Source organism: Topomyia yanbarensis, chromosome 3 (assembly GCF_030247195.1).
Source record: "Topomyia yanbarensis strain Yona2022 chromosome 3, ASM3024719v1, whole genome shotgun sequence".
In the NCBI taxonomy this organism is placed as follows: domain Eukaryota; kingdom Metazoa; phylum Arthropoda; class Insecta; order Diptera; family Culicidae; genus Topomyia; species Topomyia yanbarensis.
Window position 1 is genome coordinate 172,131,611 of NC_080672.1, and position 24,756 is coordinate 172,156,366.

Genomic DNA, 24,756 nt, shown 5'->3' on the forward strand with positions numbered 1-24,756 from the left:
ACCGAAAACTAACTATCAGAATGAAGGTCCGCGTGACCATCCAAGGACGCACGCGTATATAGGAATGGCCACACGGAATCCAGTTTTGTACACGCGAGCACACGTGACAAACACGTTGACATACGAACCCTTAAGACCTTCGCGATTAACGACGCACACCTACGCCCGCGATTACGCAAACTTAATAACACCCCGGTAATAAGTCACGTCCGGAAACGATTACTCTCATGTCCGGAAACCATTACTCTCTGTCCTAATAACTTAGGTCCATACAGTCAGTAGGACCAGTAGGACCAATCAAAAAATAATCCACTAGACAACACGTTCCATGGCAACATCACCGGGAACTCTAGTGATATGGAAGACCTCACTCTCTTTTAGCATCTTAGCCTAAACCAAAGTAAAGTATTAGATTCGCGGTCCGCACACGATTATCCAAGAACACACGCGAACATGCAAAATGCTCCTTTTTTAAATAGAATTTATACACGCAAAGTTACATACACGTTAGCACACGCGACATATGTTAACGTACAAATGCTCGAACTCTTCGCGATGATACACGCGATCGCGAGTCCCTACGCCCGCACATACCTAAACCGTCTCACGGCCCGCTACAATTGGCCTAAAGCAGTGTTATAGTGGGCGACATTGCCTGTCTTGTCTGCAAATTGTAGTATGTGATTCTGACGGGGAGCCTTTCCGAGAACCTAGCTCTACAGCTCCTGTAGGACAAGTCTCGAAAAAAAAAGAATTCCATGGTTGGTTTAGTTCAGTTTGTACTTCCGATATCAGAGGACCGATCCAAACGCAATTCAACAGCAGTTATGAAGGATATTATATACCTTCCATTTAAGAAGTTACATCCATTTCAGACTCAAAAATAGGTTATATACGCGATTATTTATTTTATAATTATCATATTTTTGTGATATCATGTTACATATAATTCAGTACATGTTTTAAGGTATTTGTAATAATTTTTATGTGGAAGATGCTTGCGAAATGACAGTGAGATATAGCTGGTGCCAAGGATCATCCCACTTTGTACCACATGCGCAATAAAACACGATTTTGAGATAATTGCATTTAAAGTTTTAAGTCAATATTATGCAATATTCTGTTATTGACGACCTACATAGAGCGGGATCTACTTGAAATTTTGAAGAAACATTCTTGAGGGAAGGTACAATAAGATGTACAATTTTTCGAGAGTATTTCGACCCAATCGTGGATAGAATTAATTTTCTTTAAATTAGATTAGCCATCTCCGAGGAACTGACGTGGCTTGAAATATGACAGGAGCCCAAGTTTCTGGAATTCTTAAGATTTGGTTGAAATTCATATAAATTCCCTGAAGGTTTTTTTTGAATTTAGGATTTTCCTGAATTTTTTGTGAGATCGGCCGTCTAAACAGCAGGAGTTGTCTTTACATATATTTGGTACGTGTAATAATAACAATTCAATTCACAAAACTGTTGTAGCAAACATGTAAACCAAACCAAAATTTGGTTAGTTGATAAAAAGTGAGATGGCAGCGTTGTCCAAGGTGCCGCGAATCATCTGTCTAGAGTAACAATTTTTTTTTATTTCGTTTTTAACCTTAAGGTCATTCGCCTCTTCGGGTTGGAAAAATTTCTTAAGGAAAAATCTCTAACCCTATATGCGGGGTTGGGAATCGAACCCAGGTGAGCTGCGTACAAAACAATCGATCCAACCACGCTATGCCCGTCCCCGCGATAACAATTTTTCTCAGATAAGTATATGGTTTTTCGGACATTTTTTTGTTATCAAATCTCGAGTACTTTTTCAAATGGACGTAAGTAACATTGAGAGCCTCTCTTTGTTTACTTTCTCTTTCGTTTATTACGACGTCATTATAACACTTTGTACTAATTTTCCAGTACATATCGAAAGCCGACGGTTTTTACTACAATATTATGCAAAGAGTAGAGTAGTAAATGTTGAAATGGCCGAGTAATGAACAGAATAGAAAGACCTCAAAGAGAATCTCTCATTGTTACTTACGTATATTTGAAAAAGTACTCGAGAAATAGTTGATCGGTTGGTTAGGCGGTGTCTGCTGCGCAGACATTGTGTCGAATAAGATTACTCAATCTTTTCAGAATCCATTTTTAAATCTTTTATTTTTGTCTCGTTTTCCTTCTGTTTCGCATTCGTGTGCGTTCAGCTCGTATTAAATGCTGCTATTTTGACTTTCTCCTCTGAACAAAGATTATGCTTTAAAAAGCCAGCAAAAACCGGAGGTCCAAGTTTCACAGTATACCAATAAAGAATTGATCTACTGGATCGCTTCCATATCATAGAAGGCGACAGAAACAGAAGCCCCAAAGTCCAAGAGATATCTCCGTGCTGAGAACTAAAATATGTCAGCAGCAAACGGAGTGTTACGGGCCTTGCTCTTGCCTTGCTGTTTCATGCGAAAGCCGATACAGTCGATGTCTGCTTTTCGTAAATCGTGGAGCTTAAATTATGTTCCCCTTCTAAAGTTCGCTATTCTTTGCCAACTTGTTAACTATCTTTTTATTACTGTGCAAATGTACAGTACACTGATCGAACATTTTTGGCGTAGCACAAATTAATCTCCCGCTCAATCAAACTGCAACTATGAAAATATCCCTGCAGGAAGGAATTGCTTCCATAACATTAGCTACAAACGGTAATTCTACATAGAAAACATCTGAGCCCACAGCCAGCAATATTTTTGCCTTTATAATCAATCTGACGTCTTTTGACCAGCATTTTGTTGTACTATGAATCATCATCTTCGGATTGTTTCAAAAGGGCTTATCGTAAGGTGGTACAAATGGGTTCACTAATAATCAACAGTGATTCGTAACCCTGTACATCATCACAGCTCAGATATTCATTCGAGAAGCATTTAATTAATGCCAACCTCAAGTAACAAGAACTTATACATGCTCCATTCGGGATATCGCCCAACATTTGCACGAGCTGGAAGGTAGAGGTGTTAGATATGATTCTCTGATCCAACGGTATTACGCATGAGTTAACAATCTGACTCGTGCCTAACATATGAACAGATCGTCGTTCCTTAATCATAATTACATTTTCTCCGATCATTTCAACGTTGCAATAGATATAAAAAATCTACGTACGATATGAACGAAAAGAACTTGGCGAATAGATTCTATGGATATTTTCCAACATGTTTGGAGAGGTTGTGGATACAACAAACTCACTTATAACAGTAGCATACGATGTAGCCAATTTGCTCCTGATTGTGCTCGCTCGAAGAGAGAGTAGAACGTAAAGCTTGCTTGATTTGAAACTTAGCATTTTAAATACTATTTGCCTTCTGTGTTCTGGTCATTCTGCGAATACAGGCAAGTTGGATCAAAGCCGCAAACTACTTTGTTGGTCAATAGCTAGTTCGATCATCCGAATAAATCACAAGAGTCACACTTGGGTATGCCGATCATTGGCGTAGTTTGAAAATTTGCGATCGAACAAAAAAAATCTGTCGGATGCCAATCCGGAAATGTCAAATAATTCGTTGCAATATTTCAAGAACAATTGTAGTATTCTAGCCTAGATAGGTAAACGACGAGTTGAATATTATCCCTGCTATATTTGTGAATCCAGTCACGGAAATTAAGGATAGATAACAAATGAAAGCGAAAGCAAATAGTATCAATCACATTCGCAACGCGAATATGGAAGAATTTTAAGGTAACAGGCGTTATTGACCTTGCAATCCACTTTTCCAAAAATGGTTGGTTGTATACATAGAGTGTATATCCCTATCTTTATAAAATAAACCTGTGGCTGTAAAATAATTTCTCAGTGGCACTCAGTATTACTTCCCCTGGCCATAACCAGCAAGTACGTCTCGGACGACTGCCTTGGCTGTAGATGTGTAAAAATGTAGAGCTCTAATGCAACGGTCCGGCTAACACAATAAATTATTCCTGATAAATACTCAAACAAACTGGTTTATGATACCAGTCTTTAATCCTCTGCACGCCAGATCCATATTTCAGGATTACCTAATTAGTGGTATTAATCAGGTTTTTTCAGGATGTTTCAGTCCCTGATACGCATTGTCGTAAAGGAATATTCAAAGTGGAATATATTGATTTTATACTGCCCATTAAAGCATAATAGTCCAATATTTAAAGAAAATTGCAAACCGAGAAAAACGCTCTTCGAGATGTGCATTTTCATTGATCCTTATGTATGGGACAACCATGTTTTGGTATTTTTCTTGATATTTTCGAAACAAACCTGATAGCCTTATTTGTGCATTTTAAATCAGAGAATCACTTCTGAATCAAAATGCACAAATAATACAGAATATTATCCAACAGATTATAAATTTACAAAAATCTATATGGGACTCTTTTGCTTTTATGGGAAGTATACTAATGTTTTGAACGAACTTTTTGCAACTTTCTGCAAAATGCCGACTCACTATCTCCACTTGTTTGAAAATTAAATATTGTAAATCGGTAATTAAAAACATCAAAACTCTTCGAAGGGTTTTTCGTAAAGTTTTATCCTAGGAAATTGTACATCACTAAACCACTGTGCATTGCGTCATGTTTTTAAGTGACATCGACTTGAACGGAACGAAAATCTATCACTCCACATTTTTACCCCAATTAGGGCGAACAATAGGATTAGCGAGTCAACGATAAAATTTCGTTTTTCATCACTCAGACTTTTTCTACTGTAACTGAAATTTTTGATTATCATCTACACGCTAACAGCACGTTGAAAAATAACATCATTACGGGATTTATCAACTCACTTCTCACTTCCTCTTGTGCTGATGGTGAGCGCTCATCGTCTTATCTTAGAATTCGAACATTTTTAGGTCGTTCGATCTCATCAAGGTCAAGTTGTGCAACTTTAACAAACATACGAAACGGTAGAAATCTCTAGGTTCTCAACTGAACTTCCCCTTAACTGGCCTTTTTTCCAACAATCATGGTTCATATCCAGCCCACTGCACTTTATCGCGCACTGATAGCCTACTTATGACAGCATGTATTTTTGGTATAACACGTGATTCATGCATTGGTACCAGTCTGCACTGGTTATAGAGTAAACTTTTATCTCAACCACGTCCACAAATCATGATCGTACAAGGAAACAGGGAGTATCCGCGACTTATACAGCTTAAGTTTAGTGCGCTTTCATAAGCTACGAAACTTTAATTGATTATACAAACCAGAGGAAGTTCTACTTGAAGCTGCAAAATGACTGTTCAGCGTTTAATACCATTACTACATGTCATGGATATTGCAAGATATCTTAAGACTTAGACCACTTTGTACTGTATGGAAGGGGGGGGAGCAAACACCAAAAAAAAAAACGAAATATACGAAACACTCTAATATCCTTAGTCATATGCATTAGACGACATAACAGATTACAAATTTTGAACAACGTTTAATGGGAGAAAAAATCACCTTAAACTGTTTTTTTATAGTGACCAACGCTCACCACACAGTTTAACAAATTGATGTACCTAACTCCATTCTCATGATGAGATAACAAACAAAGAATAAAGATTTCATTCTCCCAGGCAAGTGAGATTCAATTAAAATAAAATAAATGAATGAAGCTAAAAGCAACTCCGTTAATTACGCAAGAAAAATGTCAACGATTTTAATTCAACGCACAGTATCATAATCTCCGAAGCAACAAAACAGTAGAAATCATCTTTTCTTTACTCATCCTCTTAAAGTACTACAAAATCAACGACTGCATCGATTATAAAAACTCCCAAACTACTTTGAAACAACCGCACAATCGGCGAAAAACTCAATATCTAATAATTGAGCAATTGAAACTGTTTCTCTTGAAATATATAACAGAGAAGTGCAACCAAAAGCCTATTGCAGTAAGTGGACTTAATTGAAGATGAAATCGACGTCAGTTATCAAGAAAAGCATTCTCAGCCGGGCCAACATTTGACATCAATTTTTCATTCAGCCGGATAAATTACAAAATCCATGTGCCATGGACCGATTCGGATGAATTCAAGATCATTTCTGGAACGAGTCAACAAAACGTACAGGAAATTTGTGCGATTATTTAGACAATTACGTAATTGCAGAAGGAACGTAATGATATCGAACTATGAATGCGACAGCATCAGGGCCTCAAGCTTGAAACATTGCAAAAACACTAAAAGAAAATAGAGATTCCAACCCCAACCCCGTAATCGCAGCAAGAATATTACGCTGGAATGGCAATAATTTTCCATCGTTCGAAATGTTTTATGTAGGACACACCCAGACATACTTTTGCTTCCCTGCGGAGAGCTCTGCTGCTGCTGCGTGCGATGTAGATGGAACCGAGCCAAAAGCAACGAAACGACAGAGCAAACTCGGAGCCAGCGAGTGTCTGACGATGCCCTGCCAATACCATACAGGCCAGTGTGGGTGGAGATGGGCGATGGCGCACAGGATAGTAAATAAAACGTAATATATTTTGACTGTTTTGTCGCGGGTTCCACCCCGGCGCAGGGCATCAATTCTTTCACGACCTTAAATCGGGATGGTTGAAGTGAATACTACTCGAATGCGGATGTGTAATTTAATCGAAAAAAGCAGCAAACACACCCTTACACCAGGGTACCTATCCCAACTCAACCAGCATGTATTATTTTTGGGTCTGATTTTTTTTGCTTCGATAATATCGATTTCGTTGAAGGTTTATCTATACACATGCTTGATTGAATGAGAAAAGAATTTCCAACTCTATCAAGGAAGTTTGGTGAACTGCACAGAACTTGAAACCGTAGTGGTAGGAATCTAGATTTGAAAATTGGAAAAATGATATAGCGTGTCATGACATTTTTTTTTCCTCGCATAAATTGACTTTGGACTTATGTAATTAATTCTTCAGGGCAGGCCATGTGGCTAATATTACCAAATACAGCGAATATGATAACAAAAACTCCCATGGAACGTATCGTAACGTAAGTTCACCCGTTTTTCTTTATTATCTACCTAAAAGTTTAAAGTGAAGTACGTTTTCCTGCTCTAGTTTTTGTGCATCGCGCTTCCTGGTTCAATAAAGACCATGCACAAGAAAACGTTTACATTTAAGGAAATTCTTGCATTTATATCAGCTGATCAGATCATATCCATATCAACTTTGGAATTGGGCTAATAAGATTTGTAAACCAACTTTGTTTTGCAGATTACTCTTAATTTGTTTTAATTTCAATGCAGAAGACATTTGAAATTGATTCTTCCAAAGATAAAGATGTAGATTTATGTGTATTTTTCATGAAATTCACCTCGGCAGCGGAATAATGAGCAAAATAAGTTTGCAATATAGTAACAACGAAAGCGCATTTCATAGGTTATTTGTTTCGTAATATTGAAGTAACAACACTCCGGAGACGAACAGAAAACTCAAGTTCACTCTATATAAAAAATTTATGCTTTGGAAATACAGAGAAAATTTATCTTTACGCATTCTAAATTTGTCTAAGAATATTGCCAATTTCTTTTGCATGAATTTTTCAAATTTTGAGATTTCTCCAGCTGTTTACAGCGAAGGATTTTTTGTGACATATGTTATCACTATATTAGCACGTTAACTAGGATTCTTTATCCATTTTTTTATTTTGGTATTTGTACGAAAGACAATTAGTTTACACTGTGTATCAGGCCAAGGAAGTAGGCAAAACATAGCAAGTCACGTCCCGATCATCTATTTCGCAAACTTTGCAGCCGTCTATCAGCGTACAAGATAATTGCTATTGTACGGAAACAAGAAGTTTAACTTTGCTTGTTGTGCAAAATATTACTATTTTCGGTTACTTGTTGTCACGAGACATAAAGCATAAGCAAAGCTTTTAATAAGCTTAATATTATATGTGCTAAATTAAATGAAGCACTTTGATAAAATAGTTTTCGAAAGTAGACTTTACCTCTAGCTTGTACCACAATTTTTTCATAAAAGAAAGGTAAAAAAGAGTGCTCGGACACATCCTGCATTAGACTTATGTTTAACCACGTTTTTATTTTCTACGAGAAATTGAGTGTGTACGAAGCCTCAATTTTGGAGACAATCTTTCAACAATGGACAGAATAAACTAGGCAAAATATTTTGTGAATTCTTTGTCAATTTTGTTCCAAGATTTCAAAATACTAACAGGTTATTGTGCTCAATAAAGCTACAAAATTACAAATTAAGTGTAAATTATTTCATCAAAAAGTCGTATCTTAAACCTGTCAATCACATGGGAGAAAGGTAACGCATGCCACGGGAAGCACAAGAAGTCACATGTTGGAATGGCACACTGATTTTTTCCTACTTTTTAGCTTCCCTAAAAGATACATCATATGCCATGTGACATTATAAAACCTGTTACTGTCCGTGTAAATCCTGTAAATTCGTTTCAAAAACATCTAATTCGCAAGAAAAAAAAAAACTCCACGTCGCCTTTCCTATCGCACCCACAGTTTGAACAGCAGGAAAACAAAAAAATCACACTTCTCACGCAATACACTAGCACATTTAATTTTCAGTGGAATTTGCCACTGTCAACCTTCACTTGCCACTTTCGGGATCTGGTTGAAACAGTTTGAAACCACAATTTGCACAATATTTTGGTTACAATTGACAACCGAATTTTTCAATCTTCCTAACCCATCACTCACTTCATCCTCCCAATCGTAAAGTAGGCACAGAAATTCGCCTTTCTTCTTCTGATTACTGCTGTTGCTGATATTGTTGTTGCGTTCTTCTTCTTCTTAGGATCCACTCCACCGTTACCGTCCCGTAACTAATTTACTCACATTTGGTTCTCTCGGATCAAACGAAAAATAAATTGAACGCATGTGGCCAAAGCACTGGAAAATATGAATTTCTGCTCGATACTTCACTCGGCACAGCGAAATAAGCAGCGCACTCTTCGGCGCTTCGAACCCGTCCAAAAGGAAGAGGAACCGAATCAGCAGGGAAAAACAACTACTGATGGAAACTCGCAGCAACACCGAATTATTCCGGATACGATCGAGAGTACTATTTTCTTGGGGAGTCCAGCAGTTTGTTTTTTCTCGTTTTCACTTTGTCCGTCGGAAACTTCAGCTGGAACTCCGGAACACACGCGGAAAATCACAGCAGAAACCGAAATCTTTCGCCACGTTCGTGTCGATGAACCGCGCTTAGAAGGTGAAAAATTACGTGAAAAAACAAAACGTCTATGCCAAGAGCGCTACCAAAGTGCTGATGTACACACACGCGACGGCGGCCATTTTCTTTTCTCGCCCATCAAATCACAATCGGTTCGGTTCTCGTGGAGCTACTCGCTCTCGAAATCGTTTCTTCTCTCTCCTGCTCTATATGCCGTTCATCAGGGTTTTTCATTTATTTTCTTCTGCTTACAGCTCACCACATTTTCATAACGAAAAAAATACAACAGCATGTGGCAAACCCAGAAGCAGAGAGAATGTAGAGAAACCTTCCAACACCACTTCCAGTGACGCCAGTTTGACAAATTTAATAGAAAACTATTACAAAACAGTATATTCCGTTAGACTGAAATCTTGCCTCGTGTCATATCTGATTTGCGCGAAAAAACCCTTAAAATCAAATAATAACATCGAAGCTGTAACACACTAAACTCTATACATGAGGTGCGAGTAGTTATTAAAATTTATAGTTTCTTTCCACGGGTGTATCAATCGCACTATCGATATTCATGGCAACTCTGGTAACGGAGTAGACCAGCGAAGATGAGAGGACAAGTTCACCGTTTCTCCGCTAGACGGTGTGCATAAGAAGTGAAAACGGCTACGCTGTACCGATGTTCGTCGAGAAGTAAAGCAAATAATTTTTTTTAATTAATAATTTTATTCTACTTACCAGCAGTAAGTTACAGGTTAAAATATAAGCCTCGAACTACTCAATTATTGAATTTTGTTCACATCGATATTGCCAGCGACTAAACTAGCCGTTTGAACATTTTGCAGCGTAGCCGTCTTCAATGCGAAATGGCTGACATTTTATTCTACACTGAACAAACGCGAAATCGTACGTACACCAATGCGCCTCACGAGCACGTGTTTGTGTATCGTTCCGTCTGCTACGGGTGTTGCCAACTCCGTCTGGCTAACGGTCTTTGTTCTTCCGTCTCGTTCACTCTCCGTCTTTTGCGTGGTGTGATTTTTTTTTCTCTCGATTCCCTTCACTTCTCCTGCTTCTTGCAACCATTCAAAACTAGTATTATTCTATTTTTTATGAATAGAGCGAAGACGACGACGTTTTTCATGTCGAAAAAAGTCGAGAATGAAAGAGCGACTATCGTGCATCCACCCATCAGACCTTAGCGGTTGACGAATTAGAACAATGAATCTCGCATTGCTCGACACCAAAATATTTGTGAAGTTCTGTACAATCCTGTCTTTAGCCTTTTTGGGCTTGTTCTATTAATCATGGTCAGGCTACTAGATGAATAATTATTGGTTATATTTACGAATTTATATGCGCAGAAAAAAAAGCACGTTTGAAACAAAAAACCTCTTGTTGAAGGCGTGTCACTTGCAATAAACTTAAAATTTTTATGCAATTATAATGTTTTTGTAGAATTTTAAATTAATTATAATTTTATTTTTCAAGAACTTTCGATCTTGTGTTAGAATTTATTCTCAGTTTGCGGTTTCAAGCCTGCAGAATACTTTTCTCAAAGTGAAATGCTTTGAAAACATTTGAGTCATTAATTCGATATTTCCTTTTGTGTTTTAACTTCAAGCATGGTTGAATCAAACTATCATTTGTTCTGATCAAACTGATACCTTTGTTAAAAATCAACCTATATTTGATCGCAACAAAATGTTAGTAAGATCTTCTTTTCAGCACTAGCCGTTATGTTTTAATCATAATAATGAATCAAATAAACATTTTTGTTGATTCTACGGAGATTTGAATGTTGAAGCAGTTGATTTTTTTGTTTGAATTTTAAGTAATTATATTTCAACTATAAATAGTAGTTAAAAATAATAATGTCCGTTTTAAACTGAGCTGGGGTAAGTTGGCGGGTTTTCCGCGTCACATATTTTTGTCTCTAAAAATGAAGACAATGCATCAAACATTTTCATAAAATTCTGAGATATTGCTACCAGTCTGCCCTTTCGTGCCATGTGTTTTGTAAGATCTACTTACACTAAAGCGGTAAAAAATGAAAACTGAAAACCCCGGTTTCCCCTATTTCAATTTTATGTTATTAGGTTGAATCTTTGAAACGCAAATATAAAATATCATAATGTCATTCTGAAAAGAGTAATTTCTATGGAAATTTCACAAAGAACTAAATAACTTTATGATATTGTGTGGTTGAAGTTCGAACAATTTTCATTAAGTCATTTTTCGCCGCCCCCTAATAAACGTCTTATGATCCAAGAGCCTAACGACCTGTTCATGGGTTAAAGCTCGTGTATAATTTTTTTTATTAGGGCCAACATATAGAAAAAAATTTGCATTTCAAATGGGATTGACGTAATGGAGCATTATCGGCAGGCAATACTGTGTATTGACAAAAGTATCATACACTTGAGCTCCACGTACATCATTTTTTTCCATTCCACTATCAATATTCAGCAAGGCGAGGTTGCAACATTCACCTTTTAATGTATGCAATCGCAAAGTTTACCAACAATCGTTTCCACAGGCATTTTTCCCATAAAGAAGTCGTATATTATATCTTAGGACATGTAAAATTAGCTTCAAAATATTTGACGTGTTAATTTGAATCTCGAGTGATTACTTTTAAAGACTAAAAACACCGATTGTGCTATCATAGGACGAGGTATTTTTTCATTCAAGAACAATAGTCAGTTTGAACATTTATGATTCTTCGTACTTATACAATTATAGTTCAAATTTTCGCTCTCATGATTTAAAATGTTTTTTTTTGCTTCAATATTTTTTCTCCCAGGCTCCATGCAGAGGTTTCGAGTTGAATGAATGCGAGCTGCGTACCTGGTAATTGTTTTACCGAGCTATTTGGTTTCATTCTACAAATAACGTCTAGAATTTGCTTTCCTAAGATAGCAAGAATAAGTTTAATAGAAAATTTGATGAGTATCAGAATCGTCTTTCGCTATATATATCAGCAACGAAAGCGATTTTCAAAATTCAAGAAACGAGTAGTGATTTTTGCAAGAGAGTCAAATCGTCGCTGTTGTGCTATCTTATTGCAAATGCCATTTTGGGGTAAACTGAGTTAGATATGTCACCTAACTTGTCCTAAAAAACTCTACAAAATGGCGTTTTAGATTTTCGAAATTCTGCTTGGTTACTGAGAAATAGCAAACATGAAAACATTAGGAGAAATTGTGAGTTATTCATTTCAAATCGCTTTATCTTGGGATTTGCCCAAGTTATATTGAAGTTACAGATGATTTTATGTGTAAAAATGTCTGAGGAACACGCTGGCATAATGATTTTTAAAATTAAAATATATGTATTACACGAAAAATGCACTTTTACTTTTAAATTTGGAAAACTGCATATTTGGCAACACTGTAAATAAAAATTACTATTTTTTCTAGACTCCTTCTAGACCAATTGCTTGCATCTCACCGATTGTTTCTAGGCCAAATTGAGCCGAAGATTTGAATAAAAGTTAAAAATTGGTAATTTATTTGTATAGAAAATTTTACATGCACAATTATGACACGTCATACAAATTTTGCCATCAATACAAACTTATGACACGTGTGAGTGCGACTTTTGTATACATTTTTAGCAAAACGCTTAATATAGTCATCAGATCTTCTTAATATTTGAGAGATGAATACAGAATAGATAGAAGCACATCTTTCTTCTTTGAATTGTTTCTACTATTTATAAGTTTCAAGATATTGAATCTCAAACTTTAAAAATCGTTTTCTCGAAATGTGCTAGATGGCGCTTGTCATAAGATACAACAACAGCGACGAAATGATATATCTAACTTATTATTCGTCAAATTATGATGGTCCTAAGATTTTGTGCAACGACCTGTCAACATTTTGAAAATCGACACTAATAAATCTTGATACGTCTTTCGTCATACCATCATTGGCCGCCATCTTTTCCCTGTCTCAGATATTGCTTCTGTTGCTAGTTCTGTTGCCTTAATATTTCGAGTTTCAAGAATCTTAAATTGTTTCTCATAGCTAAAACAAATATGCATAGTTTTTTATACAATAGTATTTCAAATTTAAAAAGAATCCTATTTTGTTTCTTTTACGTTTAAGAATGGCTTTACAATTGTTCATACTTAGTTGTAAAATAATTTCAAATTGTAACTCCCCTAGTAATATATAATTTTTGAAACGCTTAAACCTTGGGAAATAACTTTCAGGATTTTATGACGAGCTAACTTTCAGCATTTCATGACAGTGATAATCAATGTTAACCATACATGATTTTTAATTTTGTGTGGTGCTCATCATTTTATCACCAACACAAATGTGATAATCATTTTTCGCCTACCTTAGGCTTAGAATTTAATAATCGAAAATAAATATGTGTTTCTGAGAATGTATACAGTTCCACGAATATTTTGATATAAAAGAAAACATATCCTCATTACAGGACGGCATCCATGTCCAACACAAACCACCATACCATGGAGGATGAAGGACATCGCTTTGCAGCATTCCCAAAAGCATCATATCCATAGGTTCCCGAGCTAAAGTTAAAAACATAAAAATGAAATTTCCTCTGTCAACAACAGCAGCATTCTTGCTAAATTCCTAATGGAGGGTATTTCATACATGTTGTGAAAGAAATCCTGGAACAGTAAAAAAAAACTAAATTTTCCTTTATATACGAACTAGTGTGAGCCAGAAAGAGAGCATAATACCGAGGGCCAAGGGATAAAAGGAACAAGGAAGCAATACAAATCCTTATATAATGTACTAATGTCCTTGGAAGTCCGATGCCGAGCCCGGGACTGTGGAACAATAATAACAGTAATAATAATAATAACATAAAGAGCATCAGCAGGAACAGCAGCATGCAGCATTTGATATTTTGTTAATTGCACCTGTTCCTGTTAAATGTGCTATTTCTCGGTTGCTCACATATTTTTCGCTGCTGATTGAAAAACGGAATAAGTTCCGTCCTTCAACGGTTGATAATGGCTCAAACGTCTGTAATCTATAGTTCCGTATAGTTGATGTCAGTCCCCTTCCTTTCTTTCCCTACATTTTTCACTGGCCGTTGCCTTACAAAAGGGAAAAGGGATGGAACAAATACTGTATGTACTATGGTCCTCGATAAGCAGACAATATAAGCGGAAGTACTGCGCTATATGGCTAGGAAGCGAGAATCGAGATAATAGCACGCCAGGGTAAAAAGGATAGTTTGGGTAGAAGCTTTCTCATTATGGGGCAACTATTGCGCAATACGTATTTATGTAGTAGGCGAAACGGGAACGACGTAATCAGCTTTTTGTGCTACATGTAGTTTTAGTTCTAGTTTTTAGATGTTTTGTTCTTGAATTAGTTATCTGATCTCATTTAAGGATGTAATTTCACTAGTTTAGAGTTGCCAAGTGTGCTTAGCTTTGCCAAAATTGAACCAGTTCTGCAGGACTTGTCGCTTAGGTAATTGCTTACTTAAGCACCTTTTCCAAGGAGGAACTTTTAAACCAGGTTTCTCACCAAAATGAAGCATTTTGCCATAAATAAAAGAATTTCGAAGGCGAAAACCGTAAATTTTTACAATTAAATTGTCCAAACTAAAAAAAGAGGTCCAACAATGATACCTAGGTAACAAATAAGCATGAGTAATGCGTCTTAACAGCATTAACATAGTTTTAAATGCTATTAAATGCTTTTAGCAAAATTTATGGCTATATTACTGCACTGCCTTGAAAATTCCTTTCTACTACTGTTGTGCATTTAAAATGCTGTTTACAGACACGAAATTTTTAAACCGATTTTTAAATGCTGATTAATGATAGTTGTGCATACAAAATGCCAAGATACTGCAAAAAGCATCTGAAGTGCAAATAATATGCTACTTTACTGCATACACTAATGCTTGGTGGTTACCTGGGTATAGTACCTTAGAAAGTGAGGGCGAAGGTAGTATAATGCGCCCTGGCCGCATAGTTGAGTCCATGGATTTTAAGCGGCGCAAAGCCGCTGAGTATCTGCCGAAATCGCAATTAAACATGTGACCCACTCATTTGCCCGGTATACTCAAACATAGGGGCTGTAGGTAGCTTAAGGGGTTACATATGTTGAGATCGGCCAAAAAATCACAAACAACAATTATTCTTTTATCGTAAAGTTCAGGTTCTTGAGAATATTATCGCAAATTTTTAAAGAGATTGGAGCAGTGGACGCAAAGTTATAGCGTTTTTCATCTCGCTCCTTTACGGAGGCGTGTCTTATATTTGAAACTTTAAACGCGATTATCTCGAAATCATGTTTCCCAAAAATGACTTTGCGGTGACTACGATTGCCGACAAAGTTGTCAACCGATCTCAAAACTTTTTTAAATAATGATTTTTTTAAATAATTTTTTAGGCGAAAATAGTGTTTTTTTGGAAAAATCGTCCCCGTTTCCAAAAAGAAGAAAACAAAAATCAATCGTTGGACTTGAATCGTAGTCACGGCAAACCTCTTTCAAAATGACGTGTTTTACGGAAATTGCTCTAACTTTGAGAATCATTAATATCATAATTAACCCAATACGCCGCAAATGCACATCCAACGTGTAGTGTTTAGACATGAGCCGGGGCATTACACGAATGAAGTTCCGACCCACATCCATCCCCCTGAACCATGACTTCGTTGATACCTTCTGGATAATGGAATGTAGCCATCGTCCAAGTTCCCCATTGCTCCACGAGGTTTGCCAACTGTTGAGTGTCCTCTGACGACAGATGCTGAAAAATTCGTTGAAGCAAATTGGTCTTTCATAGATGTCACCTTCTAATGCGCCCACCTTTGCTAAAGAGTTTGCATTTCTGTTTTAGATACCTAATGTGACATCCCCAGGTACCTTTAGAGTCGAACCAGACCCCGAGATATTTAAATATGAAGACCTGATTGATCGTTACACCCATGAGTAGAAGCTGGAGTTGCGCCCGCTCGCGCTTCCTAGAAAAGACGACCAGCTCAGTTTTCTCCGTGGAGTCTGCAAGTTGCCTTAGCGTGCATGAATTGGCAAGACAATCATCAATGTCATTCACATAAAAATTGTAGAGTAGAGGACTTAGACATGAGCCCTGGAGAAGACCCATGTAGGCAAATCGCGATGTTGTTAGGTCGCCATCTGAAAAATGCATGTGCTTCTCAGACAACAGGTTTGCAAAAAGTTATTTAAAATCGGCGAAAGACCATTCTGATGCAGCTTCTCTGAAAGAACATTAATGGACACTGAGTCAAAAGCCCCCTTAATATCCAGGAAAACTGATGCCATCTGCTCTTTGCTAGTATAGGCCATTTGAATTTCAGTTGAGAGCAACACAAGGCAATCGTTCGTCCCTTTGCCTTTGCGGAAGCCAAATTCTGTGTCTGACAGTAAGCCATTTGCTTCAAACCAATTGCCGCGGCGAAACAAGATCTTATTTCTCGAATTAATTCCGGATACAGGAAAGCATTGCAATCGGTCGGAACGAGTTGTGGTCGGAGGCTGGGTTTCCCGGTTTTGCGATGACGATGACTTTCACTTGCCTTCAGTCATAAGGGACAATGTTACCCTCAAGGAACTTGTTAAACAAATTCAGCAAGCGCCTTTTCGCAGAATTTGGCAGATTCTTCAACAAGTTGAATTTGATTCTGTCTAACCCCAGGGCGTTATTGTTGCACAACATGAGGATAAGTGACAACTCCACCATCGAAAACTGTGTTTCGTTCGCGGTATCGTGAGGAGACGCGGCGTGGTATGTATGAGTCCGGACAGATCTTCTTGGCGAAAGCGAATATCCAGCGGTTTGAATATTCCACGTTCTCGTTGATACTGTTTCGGTTACGCATACGTTGAGCCGTATCCCAAAGAGTGCTCATCGCTGTTTCTCTCAACAGTTTTTTCGGCATTTAATTAGCAAGGGACTGGAAGGTGAAGTATATTTTTCAATATTTAGAGCCATAGTACTCAAGGGAGAGCAAGGTGTTGAAAGGAGAAAGTTTAGAAAAGCGTGGAAGGATCATATATGCAAGCTTAGAGCTCACCGGCGACTTAACCCTTTGTCTGCTACCGTAGTGGTCAAGGTCTTTTGGCATTAGAAATGCGAATCACCTGAGTCTACGGCATGTCCGAACAAGCGTAAAGTAACTTGTTACTTCATGCTGTCGGAACCGACAAAAAGTTAAGTCACGGTAAACTTCCACACTAAGCATTTGCGACGTTGAAACTCATTGAATGAGCCAGTTTTGTTTGTTCCCTCACCAATTGCCTGCCTGAGTGATTTTATTTTATCGACTATTGTGACTGTCTCAGCGTGTGTGACAATATGGTCACATGTGTTGCTGATTTGCACGGTGTCGGCAGCTTTCACCCAACGCTGCAACGATGAATCCCCATCACGGTAAGTTCTATTTTTACCATTTTTTTGTTAACCATTTTTGTTAACGACCTATTGAGTTAATTTGTCAACAGTTTTTTCGGCATTTAATTAGCAAGGGACTGGAAGGTGAAGTATATTTTTCAATATTTAGAGCCATAGTACTCAAGGGAGAGCAAGGTGTTGAAAGGAGAAAGTTTAGAAAAGCGCTTTTCTAAACTTTCTCCTTTCAACACCTTGCTCTCCCTTGAGTACTATGGCTCTAAATATTGAAAAATATACTTCACCTTCCAGTCCCTTGCTAATTAAATGCCGAAAAAACTGTTGACAAATTAACTCAATAGGTCGTTAACAAAAATGGTTAACAAAAAAATGGTAAAAATAGAACTTACCGTGATGGGGATTCATCGTTGCAGCGTTGGGTGAAAGCTGCCGACACCGTGCAAATCAGCAACACATGTGACCATATTGTCACACACGCTGAGACAGTCACAATAGTCGATAAAATAAAATCACTCAGGCAGGCAATTGGTGAGGGAACAAACAAAACTGGCTCATTCAATGAGTTTCAACGTCGCAAATGCTTAGTGTGGAAGTTTACCGTGACTTAACTTTTTGTCGGTTCCGACAGCATGAAGTAACAAGTTACTTTACGCTTGTTCGGACATGCCGTAGACTCAGGTGATTCGCATTTCTAATGCCAAAAGACCTTGACCACTACGGTAGCAGACAAAGGGTTAAGTCGCCGGTGAGCTCTAAGCTTGCATATATGATCCTTCCACGCTTTTCTAAACTTTCTCCTTTCAACACCTTGCTCTCCCTTGAGTACTATGGCTCTAAATATTGAAAAATATACTTCACCTTCCAGTCCCTTGCTAATTAAATGCCGAAAAAACTGTTGACAAATTAACTCAATAGGTCGTTAACAAAAATGGTTAACAAAAAAATGGTAAAAATAGTACTGTTTCTCTCGTTAACCCGTCGACGAACCGTTACCAATAACTGCGTTTCTTATGGCTTTCATAAAAAAAATTCATCCGCTTTTCTAGCGACGCGTACTGTCGATAGCTATCGGGTAACCCGTCGTCCCGGAAGGCTTTAAACGCAGTTTTCCACGTACAGTTCTGAGTTCTCTTTGTCCCACCACGGGTGGGAGATCGTCCGTGGGTGTTCGCGCCGGGCACTGGTTTAGTCCGAGCTTGATTCGCACTGTCGAGAATCAAGCCAGCCAACAACCTGTACTCTTCCTCAAGAGAAAGTTCTTCAATGGATTCTATTTTAGCGGATATCGCAGTCGCGTAACTCTTCCAATCAATGTTCCGTGTGAGGTCATATGAGACATTGATTGTTTCTGATGTAGCAAAGTCGAGCATAGAGATAAATCCAACGCGGTTGCGCGTGCTGGTGGTATAGCAAACCGTGTCATTTCTCCCGTGTTTAAGCCGGTCATGTTGAAATTGTCGTAAAGATCTTGGATTAAAGTTGATCTGTTATCGGTGCCGGTAGGAATTCCGTGATATTACAAAACTTTTTGAAATGACACTTTGCAATTGCACTGTAAAACAGCTATCAAATACGTGACCTCGTTCGTCGCTTCAGTTCAGTTTATCAGTCCAGCTCTACGTTGGGTCTCTGATTGGGTATACAAACTTGAGGATTTTTAGTAGCCTCTTGAGGGAAACCTTTTGGTCTTTACAAGGAATCTCAAGTGAGAAAATATTCTTGCTTTTTTATAGCTTCTAGGCGCAGTAGAAGATGAACCTTCTTGGGGATCGTCAAAGTCACACTCGTCCTGAACCATAGCCAAGAGAGTAAAAGAGATTGTCATTGTGTATCCTCTTTAGCATTTCTGTGAAAGAATGCTTAATACGTCCCTTAAGCGAACACTTCTGTCTCTCCTCGCGTTTGTAAGCGCGATATGTCGAGAGCTCGTGTAAACTCTCCTCGCCTAATCATCGCCATGATACACTCCGCATTGGCCACACCGGGCCTTGTTATTACAATGGGTGCCTGAGTGACCCAATTGCTTGCATTTAATGTAATTCGTGTCCAATGTACTGGATACTAAGGTGTGACAATGCTGTATTGCTCTCTAGCTCAATTTCTGTAAATTTATTACGTAATAAAGTTCAACTCCATATATTTTCCATATATCTGCTGTCCACGTGCTTTACAGAGATCAAGCAAGAGAGCCACACCTTAGTATCAACCACATTGATTCGTGACCAGTGGTATAAACAGGTAGCCGAGCCTTGTCGAACAGTGCGTAATTTAGCCAAGCAGGCCCGGCGAAAGTCAACCGATACGATTCTGAATGGACATTGGGTTTTCCCGTCCTGTGTGACTGATCCTGAATGCAATCGCTTGCAGTCCAAAATCTTTACTTGCTGGATCAGGATGTCTTTTAAGCAACCAATACCGTGCTGCAATAGATCCAAACGTATCAAACTCGATTCAGTCCTGTCTCCTACAATTTCTAATACTGCTAATTTTGGTTCCTATTGTTGCAAATCCCATTGATTGCCTATGGGACTTGCAACTATAGATACATTATATCAACTATAGGTGCAAGGGAGCACAAAATTCAATGAAAATTGATTTTTTCAATAGTTATTTGAGCAAATTTCAAGGATAACAGTTTCATTGTCGCATAATTTTAGTGCGATGAATCGATAATAAAATATTTGTTGATGGTTGGTACCTTAGTTAGGCGTATAACGCACTACTGCTACTATTGATACACCTCAACTATAGGAGCAACCACGCTACATATCAGTTGTTTAAAATATGCATATTACTGACATCTTTCATTGTGAGAGGACCTTAAGCCCAGAAGTGGGATGTTTGGCTCCAAATTCGCCAATTTAGCCGATTTATTTTTCTTCACATTTAACCGTCAAAAATGAAAGCTTGACGCAGCTGGATAACTTTTTGCAATTTGGTTATGGACTGAACTCTTTCATAAATGCTTTTAAGACCGATAAAGTATTAAGAAAAGCCCATTGACAACCGAAATCTTATTAATTTGTCTAGACTAGACTCAAAAGAATTTGATTCCTGTGCCATTCATTGTGGGTTTAATTTTCTACAAAAAATATTACGTTGGACGAGTTATTGTTAAATACAACAGTTATTGGAAGAAGCGAACATGCATGTAGAAGCGAAGTATAATCGTGAATAGATGATACCCTCGATGTCAAGTAAGAGGGTATGAGTTGATAATTCGCGCATTTTTGGTACATTTTCAATTCTCGAAAGGAAGTAGAGCTGATTATGAATAAAGATTCTACTATTAATGTTGCATTTATTTACGGAATATTCCATAATAAAAAGGTTTTCTACTCAAATTGTTTATTCCTGTTTCTCCCGGTTTTCTTATTCGCTATATAATTTATTGTACGCAAGAAGAGGAAGAAAAAGTAGCCTTAGCCGGCAAGTGACTCGTTTCTCGTTCTTCGCTCGATTTTATTACGCCGCCAGTAACGTTATTCCCCGCATGCTATGCGAGAAAAAAAAAGCAAAAGTAGGCACAGAGCTGGGTGAGCTGGCTTGGTTATACGGACCAGGGAGCAGCAGAGTTCATCAGCGAGGGGGCCGGAGAGATAGAGAACCAAACATGGGCGGATAGAGACAGACATACATAGACCTCATAAAAACGTGTATATACATAAACCGGAGCCGGGACTGAGCACAAACGTGGCAACGTCGCCGAAAAGGTGAGGTGTTTTACATATTTTTTTCTTTCCTTTTGTTACTTTTTATCGAAGATTTCTTGTACGTTTCACATGGATGAAAGGTAATATTTTCCTCGCTAAGAATATCAATTACGTCAATGTCAGCGAGTTTACTTTGACGAAGCGAGGAATGAGGTACTATCACAGCTTGTGGTTGTGCATGGTGAAAAAATAAAACTTTTCATTCGGAATTATTGTCTTAACAATGGTTTGAAGGTCAATCCGAAAACCGCTGGGCTTACTTGTTGCGAATCTTGAATAATTAATATGCATACCTAACTAAACAATATTGTGAATTAGTTAGTAGAAAGAGATTCGTGCCTTTTAGGACGATATTTTTTCATCGAATTCTTTCATATAGCTATGCTCTGGTTTTGTTCGTAGGCTTTATAACAATTCGCAGCATGTGATTTAAATGCTAAACAAATAAAAAGCGAAAAAAATAAAACAATTCATGTGGGAATTTACTCAACGATATGGGTAGGTACCGTCGTGGGTGTACATTTGGTATACAACACGTGAAAAATAAATGCAAATTTCAGCTATAATGTCTGCACCAAATGGGTTTATACAGCGGACTTAATTGAGGAAATTTTCAAACCACAGCTCTTGTTACTCTTGATGGTCTTGGCTGGACTAACTGAATTGCATTCGCTTCTCCCCGGGGCCTATAAATCACAACGTACATCCACTCGAGGCCACGGCAAAATTGTAGCTCTGCCGTATCCATGTACCTCTATTTTGCCCGATGAAGCGTCTTAGTGGATAAAGATGCTCCCGAAGCCGACTGAAACCGGGTCGAGCACGTGGCAAGAAACGTTACAATTAAGTGCAATTACCTGGAGTGTTGTGTAAAATTGATAATCATCAAATATCCTACGCTGGACTGGGTGATTCACTGGTATTTTCTAGTGCTATTACTTTGCTGTTGAGGTGTATGTATAAATAGCTAAATTGTTTTTTTTTTATCAAATACCGCTAATCAATCATTTTGGTTGAGAGATTTCTTCATTACGAAGTACAAGATTAGTAGGATTTGAAATTTTCAAGCTCGTAGAAATTAACAGTTGCAAGCATCTTAAATATTGTCCACTTCACCTAATAGATTTAATCCGGAGGGGGTTTTATAATTCTATAAACGTGGCCATTTATTGTGATATATGCAGTGAAAAAGAGTTTTTTTTATCGATTTCTCAATGATGCTACAATTCCTTAGCAGTAAAAAGCTTTTAATCCACCTAACAGTGTGATGAGACATTTCTTATAACTCTTATCACTTTCTTCGGGTATTATATCGATTGAGAACATTTAGAACTTGATGCCTCGCGATGTTTTTGATAACACACACTACATAGGATAGTGGCAGGACTTGGAGAATCGCTCAAATCAGCATAGGACAATATCAGTGCTAGAAATCTCAGAGGCTAAACTCAATCAAGAAGCAAAGCGGAAAAATGACCCATAAAATAGACATACAAATGAATTATTTCTAATGCTCTGTTAATAACATATTTAAATTCTTCAATCAATGCATTGTGTGGGGAAAACTAAATTTTCCTACAGGGGTTATATATCTTGTGCTGAGTCAAAAAAATCGAAAACAAAATTTTGAATCGTTTTGAAGTTCATACTCTTAATAGCGTCTACTCAAATTTCCAACGCGACTGAGAACTAAGAACTGAAATTTCAGCTGTTGATATCACGCTACCTCTGAAGTGCATACGTGCATTATTCAAACTTTACTTCGATATCGACTTTTTCTCAAAGTGATTTGAATTATTATCGCTACACCTAATGCCAAAGAACAAATAAAAAACTCTCGAAATCAGTTAGGGAAAATCATCATCATCATTACTGGAATTTTCTTTTTCACGAAACTTTTTGATGACCTTTCATCATTTGCACTGGGTGCAAAATTTCAAATACTTTATAATTTTTATAACCTTATTGTGGAAAGTTGTTTAAGAAGCTTTTGTAATATTGTATAGGAAAAAAAACTATAAATATACAAGAATCGAAAACAAATTTTTGAATTTTCTGTATCTGCAACATATAAACCCTCAAGTATACCAATTTTTTAAGATACCCGTTTAACATAAGCTTTCGCACAAATGTGAATAGGTTCGCCAAATTTTGAAAAAAGTCGATAAAATAACCCCTTGGAAACTATCAAAAAATTGGTGTAGTTCGATGCAATTAAAGAAAATATCCTTAAAAAATGGGATCTACCCATTAATGTAGGACACAGTGAATATTAAATAAATTAAAGATCCGTTTTTATGAGCTCCATGGTGTATTTTAGGCTGGTGTTTTTTTTTATTGACTAAATCGGAACATTTTTTTCTTCATAATAAACAGAAGCTGTTAAAATATTCTTCCCTTCCTTTGATGTAGTCTGATAACTATTTCTGATTATTCAATATAGTCTTCTAGCGCAAAAATTTAAACAAAAATAATTTTGTTTTTTTTTGCATATTTGCATCTTTAATGTAAGGAAAACATGCTGAAGAAAGGATTTACTCGAATTCGACCATGTTCGTCTGCTACAGCTTATCAAACAGATTTTCATATGAGGCTGACAAAATTGACGACTAATCAAATCGGGCCTTCAATGTATTATAAAAGATAGGCAGTATTAGAAGAAGTTTCTTGTGAACGAGTGTAGAACGACTTTGTTTCTATTTACTTGGAGTCAAAGGCGTAACCAGAAATTCGGTTTGGTGGGGGTTTGGTGAAAATCGAAGTTACTGTAAAAATGGCATAATTCCAAAACCGTCATCTTTGAAGTATTAAAGCTATGGAGACTCAGTTTTTCAAAAATTGTAACAGAGTTCCTGTCTTGAGCGAATTTGTTGAGACTTTCATTTAAAAAAGAGATTTATCATAAACAGTAAAATCATAATAATATTTTTTTTAAATTAAATACAAATAGCTTAAAATATGTTAATACTCTGAACACATGGAGCCTTCATATCTTCAATAAAGTGGTTTGTAATACACCCAAAACTAAGTCCGAAATACTTTTACGGTAATAAGAAAAAATGCTCTAATAGCAAGACGTTTAATGCTATAATGGTCCCAACAAAAATATTCCACAAACGGCAATACCAACGCATTTAAATCTTCGGGATCATCCATAAATAACGTAGCATTATATGGGGGAGTTTTGTATATTGTGATGATGTGTGACGACAGGGGGGTAGGGGGTCATGTCATGCTACGTAGCTTTTTTGAAAGGTAATAACTAACATAGTTTTTTATTTTTTTTTTGACGTAGAACTACGTCTTTGTATTCGATATGGGGGTGCACTTTGCAAATTCTACAAAAATGGTATGTAACGAAAAGTGGTCCAATTTTAAACGCATATAATTCAGCCATCTCACGACAAATTTTCAAATTTTTTGCGCATATCGCCCTGAAATACTTCTAAGAACAGATTCCAATATATAAAACCAAAGATTTTTTTATATCATAGAATTAAACATTTAAATAATGTACAA

At 37.2% G+C, this 24,756-nt stretch overlaps 1 protein-coding gene across 3 annotated transcripts in view; it reads right to left on the reverse strand.

Annotated features, from left to right (window-relative positions):
- The window catches only part of LOC131691857 (uncharacterized), a 163,665-nt gene extending 154,368 nt beyond the window's left edge, over positions 1-9,297 (reverse strand). For 2 of the 3 annotated variants that reach the window (XM_058978533.1, XM_058978531.1), the window contains exon 1: positions 8,673-9,295. The gene's annotated coding sequence lies outside the window, so the exon portion shown is untranslated. Of the gene's footprint in view, positions 1-8,672 lie in introns of all 3 variants that reach the window. The other variant, XM_058978532.1, reaches the window with a different exon arrangement.
- Positions 9,298-24,756: the final 15,459 nt, after the last annotated feature.